The 13,524-nt window shown below is 40.0% G+C and overlaps 1 protein-coding gene across 5 annotated transcripts in view; it reads left to right on the forward strand.

Annotated features, from left to right (window-relative positions):
* Positions 1-13,524, forward strand: part of ATXN7L1 (ataxin 7 like 1) — a 116,562-nt gene that overhangs the window by 60,444 nt on the left and 42,594 nt on the right. Inside the window, exon 1 of one of the 5 annotated variants that reach the window (XM_027639728.1) lies at positions 7,236-7,253. The exons of the other annotated variants lie outside the window; for them this stretch is intronic. The gene's annotated coding sequence lies outside the window, so the exon portion shown is untranslated. Of the gene's footprint in view, positions 1-7,235; positions 7,254-13,524 lie in introns of those variants that run through there. 5 annotated transcript variants of the gene reach the window in all.

Consider the following 13,524-nt stretch of genomic DNA (forward strand, 5'->3'; position numbering starts at 1 on the left):
AAGTGTATCTTTTGAAAAGGACACCTGACCTTGAAGATGAAAGACTTACTGCTTGAATTTATCTTAAAGTGGTCTTTTTCTGTGCTGTGCCTGTTCAGATTTGAGGGTTTTTTTGTAGTTGGTAGCTACAGACTGCTGACATAAATACATTGATATATTGCCAACTGTATCCTGGGCTGCATCAAAAGCAGTGTGGGCAGCAGGTCGAGGAAGGTGATTCTGCCCCTCTACTCAGCTCTCATGAGACCCCACCTGGAGCACTGCATCCAGCTCTGGGGCCCCCAGTGTAAGAAGGACATGGACTTGTTGGGGCACGTCCAGAGAAGGGCAAAGAATAATGATCAGAGAGCTGGAGCACCTCTGCTCTGAAGACAGGCTAAGAGAGCTGAGGTTGTTCAGCCTGGAGCAGAGAAGGCTCTGGCGAGACCTTAGAGCACCTTCCAGTACCAAGGGGGGCTACAGCAAAGCTGGAGAGGGACTTTTTACAAGGGCATGTAGTGATAGGACAAGGCAGAATGGCTTCAAACTGAAAGAGAGCAGGTCTAGGTTAGATATAAGGAAGAAATTCTTTACTGTGAGGGTAGTGAGGCACTGGAACAGGTTGCTCAGAGAAGCTGTGGATGCCCCATCCCTGGAAGTGTTCAAGGCCAGGCTGGATGGGTCTTTGAACAACCTGGTCTAGTGGAAGGTGTCCCTGCCTGGGCACTTGGGGTTGGAACACAATGATCTTGAAAGTCCCTTCCAACCCAAACCATTCTGTGATTCTGTGATCTAAGAATTGGTGGCAGCATGTTATTTTTTTTTTCCCCCAAAAGGGCTCCTCTCTAACAGGAATTCATAGCCCTGAAGAGCGATGTGGTGAGGAGTAAGTTCTAATGCGTTGAGTAAGCTGTTAATATTACCAAAAGACATAGAGAGTCTAGAAGACAGCTCTAAAACTTCACATATTCTGACTGAAGAGGATTAAAGTAAAAATTTTAACTTACAGAAAATGAGATTTAAGTGGGGAAAAACGTAGTGAGGACTGCTGGACTGCATATCCAGAATATTGCCTTCTGCGGCACTGAATTCAGGAGGGAGAGGATAACAGATTGAATACAAGTTTCTGCAAAAACTTTGTGAATTTTATTTATGGATTGCTTTTATTGTGCATTATCTGAGCAAATGTATTTAATGAGACTGCACAGATGTTATGATTATTCAAAGGTTGAGGATCAGAAAAAGAGGAGTAAGGAAATCCTTATGTTTAAAACTTTGTTTTTAATATTTTTTAATTTTAAAAGTAGTATTTTATATTATCCATTATGTGGGAAAAAAAGTTCATGAAGTCTGAGGTAATCAATACAGTTGCAGAGCAAATGATGGACAAAAGCTGTGGGGTGTGATTCAGGAATTAAAAATCTAATAAAACCTATATTTCTTCGGTGTATGCAGGTGACTTTAAAGTGTGTTTTCTGCATGTACTTTTGTATGTTCAGATAAATCCATTCTGGACTATTTTTGAGGTACATGTCAGCAAGCAATTAAATACTGGTTTGACGGTTTCAATCAACTTCTATGCAACTTGCAGCACATTTTTGCAGCACTGTCAAAACATGCATACCCACAGGACGTGAAAATTATGTGAATTTAATTTAAATCTAAATTACTGATTCTAATGTGAGACTAATTGAAATAAACCCTTTATTATCAGTTGAGTTAAGTCAGTAAGAGATACCAACTAGTACTTGGGATTGTGAAATAATTTCCCAACTAAGAAATATATTTAATACTGGCGTGCTTGTGAAGATATATGCAGCATTGCACACATCAGCAACAGATTTGTTCTTGTTTGCTGTAAGTAGTAAAGGATACATTTGAGGCCTTTCCATGTAACACCATAAGGAAGCAATATGTTTATGAGGAAAAAAGTAATAGATTTCAGAAACCACTTCAATGTAGAGCAGTGTTGCTTCTGTAAGAAATACTATTTTTGCATATTTTGCTTGTAAATTCATTAGCTCTTTATGAGCTAATATTATCATTTAACATGTAAATATTATTTAAGAATACTCAAAAACTTTCAGAACCATTGAGCAGTGGAAAAAATTGTATGAGAGAAGTACTGAGGGATTTGTTGTGTCCATGAGCTCGCTTGAAGAATTGCAGGTTTAAATGTTGGAGGAGGAAAGTTTCATTGGTTATCCTAGAAGCATATAAACACAAAGCTGCACTTGTAGTGATACTGCTGATCTCCATTGCACTGGGGAGGTGCCCAAGTGTTTGAAATCATAATTTATAAGCAATTGAGAACAAGGACTGGGTTTTGCATCGTTGTACAATATTAACTCTAGCTATTTTGGAGAGAATGTGATCATTTCTTGGTACTTCAACTTGCCTAGATAGTTTAGGTTAAAAGATATACAGCAAGAAAGGTGTGTTCAACTCAAAATGGAAACAATTTCATTCTTAATTTTTTTGTTACGATAGTTTGTTTTTAATAAGAGAAACTGATCTCTAGGAAGCCTGACCGAGGAACAGTTATCCTGTGCTAGACATTAAATAAACACTTTCTGAAAAGATGATGTTTTCCTAAGAAAGTAGATGGTAGGTTGTCTTTTCTTGTGCTGTTAGAAGCTGGTTTTAAAATGTGATTTGTATGCTTATTGACATATAAATGGGAAACACCTTTTTGGCCTGAATGAAGAATGAAAAGGGAGAGAATGGTGTTTGTCATAAATCACTGTATTAGAAGGATGGAGCAAACCTCATGCAAGGATTGTTCCTTGCCTCAGATATGGACAAATCTCAGATACACGGAGGGGGCAAGCAGAAAAAAAAAGGGAGTATCTCAGGGTATGGATGTATCTCAGTCCTTCTAGGATTTCCCAAAAAAAATAGTCTAATTGATGGCTTTATAAGTGAATTGTGCAGCACTAAGGCAGTCCTCAACTAAAGCAGTGTTCCTCACTTTTCATTTCTAAGAGTTTAAACAAGAAGCCAGAATCCCATGGCATTTCTGGAGGAGCTGCCGTGAAAATTTGGGATTGCTGAGGCATCAGTCTGATCTGTAGGGTAATGTAAGCATAGCTGAGTGTCTGTCAAGCACCACTTATTAGTCAGGGCTTTGTACTTTTCCTCAGTACAACAGAAGTTTCATTTGTTTATGGCGGTCTATAATACTTTAAGAGTAACAGGAGTGTTTTATAGGCCACAAACACAGCTTTGTGGAGTGTGTTTCTGAAAATGGATCAGATGCTTGACCTGTTGGAAAAGTTGAGTCAGGATGTTTGGTATTCATAGAAATCTGGGTCCCTTCTCTTCTTTTCTGCTAAATGTGGTTTAGGTAAGATACCCCTTGGTAGTTTCCAAAAGCTGTCTGCAGAAATGATCAGCTAGAGTTTTAGAAATTCTTCTGAAATAATTTCTGTGGGCAAAATCAATACAACTTCGTGTTTCTCGAGCGCTGTGACTTGCATTTCTCTAACACCCCTCTTCTCTTCTTTGGTGCCAAAATATCTGTGGCACTGAAACATAAGAAACCTGATTTGGGGCTCAGAGTGAGATTAATAAACAGCCAAAGAAAAACCCAAAATACTTCATACAGCTGCCACTCAAATACATGCTCGTGTTTTGTTTCTCTGTTGGGTTAAAGTGTTTTGCCTGAAGTCTGTTCTGTTGTTTTTGCTGGTGCTGAATTCCTGAAGCTGTAGCCTTGTTTCTAAGTGGGAAAAAAACCCCTGCATGTTGACCTAACTAGCAGTATGAGGAAACAAAATTAATTTTGGCACTATTTTAGGCCTGCACAGCTTTAGCAAGAAACATGTATACTCCCAACAGATTGGACTCTTGATTCTGCATTTTAAAAGTTTTAATCGCAGAACGCATTCCAGACTAGGCGCTCTCCGCGTGGTGGGTACTAAGAAATGTTCTCAGGTTCAAGTAGCTTAAATGTCCAAGCTGTCTGATAGTGCCAGTGTCCGTCAGGAAAGCACTTCATATTTAAATTTGGGGCCTCCTGTTCCAAATTCTATGGGAATATTCTTCCGATGCACAGCATAAAAGAGTTGCTATAAACTGCTGCTGGCATACAACTTTTTTTTTCTTCAATAGGGACAAACTCAGCTTTGTCAATTCAAAACTAGCTACATAGATTAGATGTTTTCTTTTCAAGATAGTCTTTAAAACAGCCTGAAATCCTAACTTCATGCTGACATCAGGCAAGTTAATGTCTATATCTAGGCTTTGGTAAGTAGGCAGTCTTCTTAATGTTTTTTATGTAGTACTACTATAACCAGAAACACATTTATAGCCTGAAAAAATCATGTTACAAAGGAATCACTCTTAGCTACTCCTTCTTTCATAGCCACTTAGTTAAAGGCTGCAAGATGAGCAAAGAGAGTGATCCTTTAAAAAAAAAAATCCTTTCCACCCCCATATTACCTACAATGAATTTTTCTTTTAACTATTTGCTTGTTTTGTTCTCAGCCTTTTTGCAGATTTTGGGTTCTGTGCTAAGACTTCTGTATTAAGATTCTACAGTTAGAAAATACTTACTTACTGTACATTGTTTTCTAAATAAGATTGAGTGCAGAACTTGTTTGTCGTTAGCACAAACTGTGTCTGTTACGTGACATTGTATAAAGAAAACCATTTACAGGAAGTTAGTCTGTAAGGTAGATGTCCGTGGTCTTCAGCCCAGCTGTAGAAGTCCTTTCCTATTTAAATAAGTGTCTTGATATTGTTGATGAATTTCCCTTTTTAGATTGAAAATGAAAGCATTGGTTATCACTTCCTGAAACATTTGGTTTAGGTGATCTGGTGATGGATCACTTGAGATGCCCAGTATTAAGATACAGAAAATGGTCAACATCCTGATTGTATCTTAAACAAAAGCTAAGGTCTGCTTTGTTTTTCAGAAGATGGATTTTTACTTTCAGATAGTGAAAACATCACTTTGAATTTACTTCTGCTAGATTGTTTGCATGGTTACTGGGCATGCATATTCCCCAACCCCCCCCTCAAATTCTGGTGAGTTGTTTTGCTTCTATGTGGAAGTTAACCCTTCCTTATCATTACCCTGTGTTATATTTTAAACATTCACAACCACAGAATGTCTTACTGGCCGTTCAAGACCTGTGACATGACCTTTATCACATGCTGACGTGAGGCAGCAATCACCACTCACTTTGCAGCAGCCTTGCAGCCCCGTGGATCCCCAGGATTATGTGTTACAGCATGCTTTGACAGCTGCTCCACGGGCATGAATCTGAGACCTACAAATAGGTATTAGCAGCGTCTAACATCCTAGCCATAAAATGATGGAGGTATGCAACACAACTCGTAGTTTCTTTCAGCCTTCAATTTCTCAGCTTTGCTGGAGCTTTTTATGAGCATGTATTTTTGCTGGATTTTTTTTCCAGCCAGTTTTAAACTTTTTACCTAATTATTTGTCTTATTATTTATTTACATGTTGATATCACTTGCCTATTTTTTCTATACCCATTATTGTTTCTCTTCTGCTTATTTATCCCTCCATATTTTATTTTGTTTCATTATTCCTTGGCTTCAGTGATTGCCTCTTCGTGAGGCAGGTATACCTCCAGTGAATGATTTCCTACACAGAAATCCCAGAAGCATTCAGGACTATTTTGCTTAGGTAGGCTTATGCCTCAAACAAATAATCTGTTTTATTTTCGACTTCAAGCCCCATGTTCAAGTTAAATTAAAAACAAAGCAAGCAAACAATGCCACAAACCAATTGTTTATGCACCTTCAAAGATCTGTTGGCCAAATTTCTGGCCTCCATTTTTGGATCCAGTGGATTAGGATGTCTTGAATCCAGTTATGTCTTCTAGTCTATTGAAATTGCTGCCAGGACCCACAGTACCCTCTGAAGAACTTACTGTACCTAATCTTTGAGAGTTCTAGTTCTGTGTTTTCACACTTCCTGTCTCCTTCCAAGGCCTCAGAAAGAGGATTCTGTGATTAAGAAATTTGGCTCCCACCCCACTGGGATCCCTGCATAGTTGGAGAGGGTGCACAGCAAGGGAATGCAGCACTCCAGAGAACCTCTTCCAGCTTAATTTCCTGGGGAACACTGCTCCATTCATGTGTGCAAATATATGGAATTTAATCCTAAAACATTTTAAAATACCTTGCGATGTGAGCTTGCATTTATCGGTGTGCTTCATGTTGGACACAACTGTGAGAATAAATTTGCATTTAAACTGGGGTCCCATGCTGGCTTGCTACAAATTGGTGGGTTTGGCTGGTTTTAGTGGACAAACCAACTCGACTGCCGGAGGAGTTGCATGTATGTGGGAAGAGCTGAGGGGGCTGCCCTTTTAAGTCTGGTTGAAACAAATTACTTGTAATGGCATCAGGTAAACATTAAACATACTACCATTCCAAATCTTGAGAGTTATGCCAAAGGAGGAATTTCTGGTTAATGGGGAACCTGCCACTTCCAGCAGCAGTCAGCTGGCTGAGGGTTTGGTGGAGGAATGCTTTAACACGCAGAGCTGTGCCACAGCAAAGCTCAGCTTGGTGATACAGCTTTTTATTTCAGGTAGTGACACCATAGCTCTGATATTTGCATGCTTATGATTATGGAGTACTTGTAAGAAGAAAAATAGGTAATTAAGAACTTCATGTTTATCCAGCAGCTGACTATAACGATCCTAATCCTGGGTCCACTTGTACTCCATTCTGTAAAATTCAAAGCTTAATTTTTAATTACCAGTTACTATACATTATTGTGTGGAGTTCAGCAAGTGCTAGAGGCCAAGAGAGGTGGATGGAGTACGTAACCTTGCTGGCGGTGGCTGAAGCTGTGGCACTGCTGGCACATTGGCTGCTCGAAGGACTGGCTTTTCCCTAAGCCTTCCAAAACTGAATCAGAAGTTGGACAACTTTTCAGGAGAAGAATTGAGTGATAAATGAAACAGAGTCTTCACAATTAAAAGTTTTGCGCTTAACTGTGCCGATCCTGAGCTTTTCGCTGTTAGGGATTTTCCTGCTCGTCACGTTGAACAGGGACGATAGAGAACAGCAAGACGGATGTCGGGAGCGGGCGGCGGCGGGCCCGGGAGGGGGAGCTCCGGGCCCGCTCCTCTCCTCTGCTCCTCCCGGGCCTTTGCTCTCCTCCTCCTGGTCCTTCTCCCGGCAGCCTCCCAGCCGCTGACGGCGCCTGCGGCCCGGCAGCCCCGCCGAAGGAGGGCCCGGAGCCCCCCCAGGCGAAGCTGTCAGCACACCGGGGGAAGGTGCTGCTGGTGGTTTCACAGCGGGGTGAATGTGAGTCCGGGTCGCTAGGGACCCTGCCTTCCTTTGTTGTCACTGAGTCGAGCGGCGTGAGAAACCTGTTGTAGGAGCCGCATGAGGCTGTAGGACACAACCTTCGCTGGAGAGAAGCATCCACAGAATTACATACGTGCACAGTGAGGAGGGAGGTGACGCGTATCTAAGGGCTGTCAGGAGCACCGGCGGTGCCCGAACTAGCCAAGGCATTCCAGGGCGCAAGGATGCCTTCCAGCTCCCGCCCGCTCCGGGAGGGTGCTCCTGGGCTGAGCCTCATGCAGGAAGCCTGAGCGCAGCCCTAGGCCTGCGTGACTATTTGTGGCAATGCCTCTTGTGGACCGAGGACTTTTTAAAACTGGCCTAATAGTTTATAGTAATGTAAGTGAGCGAAGTCAGGTGTAGATATATGAGGGTGAGGAGAGAACAGCAGTTCATTACTTTAGAAGTGAAGGACAAAATAGATATAATTGAGAGTATTTAGACTAAGAGCAGGAAGTGCCAATACTGAAACTTAAGGCATAACCAGAACTTTGACCCTTGGTTATCTGTACTGTGATTATTTTTACTTTTTTTCCCCAACTATATCAGCATGCTGTTGTGCAAATATGATAGCTCATGTTGCTTACAGCCTTGGAACCTAATATAGTATGTGATTTTTATTTTTATCTGCAAAAATCTGCACAAGTTGCTGCAAAGATTTTTAGCTTAAGAGCAGACACTGAGCTCCATTTGCAGCAGCATCTGAAAGGTTAAAGAAAAATAGAGGCAGGTAAATAGGAACTTAGCAAGACCCATATATACAAAGAAGTTACTGTGATTTCTCCCTTATGCATAGTATGTATTGTATGTTCTATGTTTTGTTTTTGCTGCTATTATTTTACATGTGACAATGTGTTTAGAAAAAATAATGCAAACTATATCTGATTACATAGGTAATAGGTAAGTAGTACTTTAGAAATATGTAATTCATAGGGTTCTTTAAAATTTGATTAATAACATGACAGTGGTACCAAAGTAGTTTAAACACAATGTGCCACTGTAGTGGGAAACTGCTGACTCTTGAATTGGCAGCTGTCAACTTTTTTATGGACTCTTTTATATGTATTCCATAGAGCTTTTTAAATAAAGAACAAGGCAATTGCTGAGTGTTTGCTTTTTGGAAGCTTTGATATGGTTCTAGATGTGTAAGTTTAATTTAAAAGGAAGTGAGTACTTTCATTATGCTGAATTATTCTTTAAATATATCTAATTTCTCTCAGTGTGGAGTTCTTGGAAAGAGAGGGATTACCTGCAAGCTTTGAGGGCTAAATAGTATCAGGTTTAATGTCGGCATTACCACTTTACCTCTGCTATGCTGTGGTTTGAATTACAGCTGAATTACTTGGTGTGTGCATGGATTACAGCCTCCCTCTATTTGTTCTAATGAACTTATAAGGAGAAAATCTTAAATTTCTGTATCTCCATTATATTTTTTTAAATTGTTATAAATCTAAGTGACACTAGTTTTAGAGTTTTTAGAGGAAAAAAGGAAACCTACTTGTTTATCCAAAACCAGTGTTATTGAATAGAGATGATGTCTGTGTAAGTCTGTGAAATATTGTGGCTGCTAAGTGAGCTCTGATTTCTGTAAAGTAAGAGATGTCCTGAGGTCTCTATCCAGTGTTGCTTTATATATAATTAAAATACAAAACGAGCATATAGTAATTTGTTTAAAACTCACTGTGTGCCAGATTTTGACAGGTAATTATGAAGAAGACAGAAGTCATACAAAAGTAGTCCATGTAACTACAGTATTTAATAGTTCTACAGTTAACCAGGAAGGAGGGGGGTAGCATGTAACATTTATGACTTGTAAATTGTCATAAAATTACTAGCAAGAGAGAGGTCCCTGATACAGGATGAAGCAAGATTGCCTGTGAAAGTGGACTCAACAAGCCAATTCAGTATATTGAATCTGTGAGGCTGCATCTGGGGACAGCAATACACGCTGTACTTGCAGGGCAAAAGCAGCCTGTTCTAGGAAGCAGTTGCTGAAAGACTCAAGGTTATGTTATACAATGTGCCTAGTCTCTATCTCTACTCTGTAATTCATGGATTAATACTAGGATGAAGCCAAAGGTGTGCCAGGAATGTTTTGAAAGGGAAGAAGAGCAGAAAAAGAAATTGCATCTCTGTGTGGTTGGTGGTATGACTGCAGCTGTAACATGCAATCCCTGATGCCAGCTGCCACGCTTTGCTCTGGGGCCTTTGGGCCATAAAAGTTCACTGTCCTTTTGTAAGTGCCACCTCTGAAGTACTCTGAAAGTGTTTCATAGTCTGTTGCTAATCAAGTTTCTGGCTAGAATTGATATCTTGGAGTGGGAAAGCAGTAACAGAGCAGAAAGTATTGTAAGTGCAGTTCACATCTGTGTGCTTGACAGATATGCAACCTGGTAGTTACAGGCTGAAATTTACTGCGGCAGTCGTCGCCATTCTTTGGGTGTCTTTCCTTACAGTGAGTTAGTGCACTATTTTGGCATTTACAGTCTTTCCTAGTTTACTAGGGCTGAGTTGGAGGAGGGGAGTGTTGACCTAATCTTGTTACAGTAAACAAGAGGTAAAGACTTTTAAACCTTCTGTTGATGTGAATTGTTGAATGTTTAACAGTCTTTTGCTCCCAGTTGTTTACAGTAATTGAGTCCTTTCCCTTCTTGCTCTTGTGCTGCTGTCCTCATTACTGTGTATTCCAAGATAAATACCCTACACTAGACTTGCAAATACTGTGCAGCACCAGATCTGTTCTCTGGTTTTGTTTGTTGAAAGTTACACCTTCCAAAATATGTTAGTCCCTAATACTGAGAATAAACTTCACGTCCTTAGGTAAAACAGCAATAACAGACAGCAGACTTCCTGTAACTTCCACTGCTGTCATCTTTTAGGCAGTAGGCATTTAGGCATCTGAAATGTAAGGAGAAATAAGAAAAACTAAAAGTGTCAGAGTTCTCTGGTAAGTAATATCTATCATAGTGAATTTTGCTTTTGAACTGTTTTTTTTCTTGAATTACTTTTTTTTCAGACCTTAAGCTACCTGGAAAGTGAAGACATTTGGGACTAGGCAGCAGAAGAGGAGGGGTAATAAGGTTGTAGATTTAGCACATGCAGATTTTCCCAAGTGTTACAATAATGTTCTGATGGGATAGGTAACCCTCTTCTTCTATCTCATCCTGCACTTGGTGACCCTCTGTTTCTAACTATCATTTGAAACTAACTTGAGCTGTTCAGTGTAAATAAACCTTTTTCTCTCAGTATTTAGATACAGTAGGCAAATCAGAGGTGATAGCTCAGGCATGGTTAGTTTTGGTTCACTTGTTAGCCATTGCTGGTTAAATCTGCTGTACTCTCTAGCTACCAATTGGCAGACTCAGCAAAAAGCTTTAGAAAATACTTGCTCTGTGATCCATTTGCCAAATACAGAGTTTAGTTCCTCCTCTGTAATCAAGCTGGAGTCAGTTGATTATAGCTGAGATTTTTCATGTCAGTATCGTGCTTGTTGTCCTTTCCCTGGCTCTTTGGTCAAGTGACTTCCACTGCTGAAAAAAATAAACTGCATCTTGAACTCCTCTAGTTTAGAAGTATCTCTTGTCTCTAAACAGTAGAATTTCTTTCAACTATAGCAGCATCAATTTGATGAAAAGGGACAACTTCCAGAAGAGTCTAAAGAGTATGAAGTATCTTCTGGAGTTTGCTGTCTCCTAACAGATGGAGAACGGTTCCAGTCCTTGAGCAGGAACACAGTCTGATTCAGAGGAAGCAATTGGTAGGTAGGAAACATAATGTTGGATTTTTTCCATTTCCTTCCCCATCTACCTTTGTATTTCACTGTCAATTACACTTTTGGCATTGTGGCCAGGAAAACAGCTTCAAGCTGGGTTGATATTACTGTGGCTGTGTTTTTCTTAACAGTTAGGAAAGCACTTGTGTTTTTAGTTTGGCCTTATTTAGAATATCTGGTTTAAATGACTGAACTTTAAATTGTACTCTTGAATGATTTCACAGCTCAGTCCCTCTACATGGACGCCATTCCAGCTCTGTTTGAGGTGACTGCTGTTTGCCCTGCTGGCTAGTGCCTGGCTCCTGCATTGTCACAAGCATCTTGTGCTTGTCTGCACCCAGCTCCCAGCATCCCAGCGAGGCTGCAGCCCTGATGCAGGATGCAGGAATGTGTGCAACCAGCTCGAGTTTGACACTGTGCCTGAGTTAATAACATTTCTTGGAACCCAGAACACAGGGGTAACACCGCCAGGTGGTGGCCTCGCCTGAAGTCTTTGCCATTTTCCCCAATACTCTTGCCTTTGGAAATGCCATACAGAAACAAAGTGGCTCACTTTTGATTGAAAAAAGGACTTCAGTCTTACACTGAAAAAAAGATGTTGCATAATTCCTGAACCCATACTGTCCCTAGAAGTATAGGAACATTTGCACCAAGCTGCACCTAGGCTAATGAGCCCAGCTGGAGCTGATTTGTTTCTGCATCTCTGGTACAGATAATCTGACCATGGATAATTGAGTGTTGACTCTATAAATAACCCACTTTGAAATCCTTGTCTTAAAATTGTTTTCTCTTCTTCCTGTTAGCTTCCAAGCTTACTCCCTCTGTAATTATTTGTTGGCTGACCAAAGGCTACTCTCATCTCTTGACAAACAGATGTACGAGTCATTCTTCCCACCTGAAGTAAAATGTTACACTGAGCATGGATGAAAACAGGTTCTAGCACTATAAAAAACCAGCTAAGTCCTGGTAGGAAATAATCATCCTAATGTTCTACCTATGCTCCAATTGGCTCATTTGGTTTAAACCAAAAATGACTGATACACATCAAACATTTGCTACCTTGGAAAGATGTTTGTTGCATGCTTCTTCTCAGAGACATCCTGTTGCATATATCATAGTTAAAAGTCTTCCACTAAAACTGATTCCTTCATATGGACTTGCTTGCAAGCAAGTCTGATCTTCATGATCTCGCTTTGTTTGCTTACTGTCCGTGTTAAAACTCACAAGAATTATTCTCAGTTGAGCTGTGCCTTGTTTTAATGAGCAAATATTTTTTCCCCAATAAGCTTATATAAGTAATTATAGAATGTAATTAGAACGCCTCACAGGAAAAATATCCTGTGTCTTCAGCTGGTGAGCATCTACACATTTCTTTTTACCTGAAAGTTTTTCTAAAATATGGTATGTGTGTGCTTCTGAGAAGATGCATAGAAGGTTGGAACCACCTGCACTGGATGACAGGTTGTTCAAGGCATTGGAAGTGGTAGGAGGGAAGGCTATGCTGTTACAGCTGAGCCACTTTGTACAGGTCATGCACCTTGGTCAGTAGTTTTACTGGAAATCACCTGTCTTTCCCTTTGTCATTCCCGCCACATTAATCCGTAACAGAGGCAACATCAGTGGGTGAATAAAGCTGGAATGCTTTAAATTCAGACCTGCGCTTTAATGGCTGTGTGGCCTTGGAAAACACCTCTCTTCACACAGCATCTGATACAACTGACCACACTTCAACAAATTTTGGTAGTCTCAATTTGTTATTGGTTATATAGTAGCTTGAAAAAATTGAGTAAAAACCTATCTGAAAAAAATATTTTATATGTATAGGTATAACAGACATTTAAAATTGGAGACATAAAACACTCAGGGCAGTGATGGGAAAGCTGTTAACATTAGGAATGGATAGATAGTTTATTCAGAAGAATTGATTTCTAGTGCATGAAGTTTGTTGCAGTGACGAATGGTCAAGAGGTGCATGCAGAGACAGAATATGAAGTAGTTGTCACGTGGACTCTCAGAGATTGGTTTGCATCTGTTTCATTCATGTGCAGTTAGGTCTAAGTTTCTTTAGTTTGCACACTTAGAAGTCATAAATTATGCAAGTAAAGTAGAAACCAACTTTTTAGTTCTGAAGTTGTATATGATACGCAACTAAAGAGACTTTTAAGGGAGAGGAACAGATTAAAAATGCCTTGCAAACCCACTTCTGTATTGGTATGTTTTTCAGTGTTGTCTGTTGAGTTTTGTTCTGAAGAAGGTTAGGAGTTTGGTTTCTTGTTTGTAAGAGCTATTGTATGTAGTGAGGAAAACATAAATAAGTGACCTCTTCAGGAATTATTTTGCACATTTGCTTTGGAGGCTGTGTATTAGGGATATCACTTGTGGATATTCATGCAACACTCTAAATAATAGATTTTCTTACCTCTGGCAAGCTAGTG

This window comes from Corapipo altera, unplaced genomic scaffold (assembly GCF_003945725.1).
Source record: "Corapipo altera isolate COAL_440 unplaced genomic scaffold, ASM394572v1 1b, whole genome shotgun sequence".
NCBI classification, from domain to species: Eukaryota; Metazoa; Chordata; class Aves; order Passeriformes; family Pipridae; genus Corapipo; species Corapipo altera.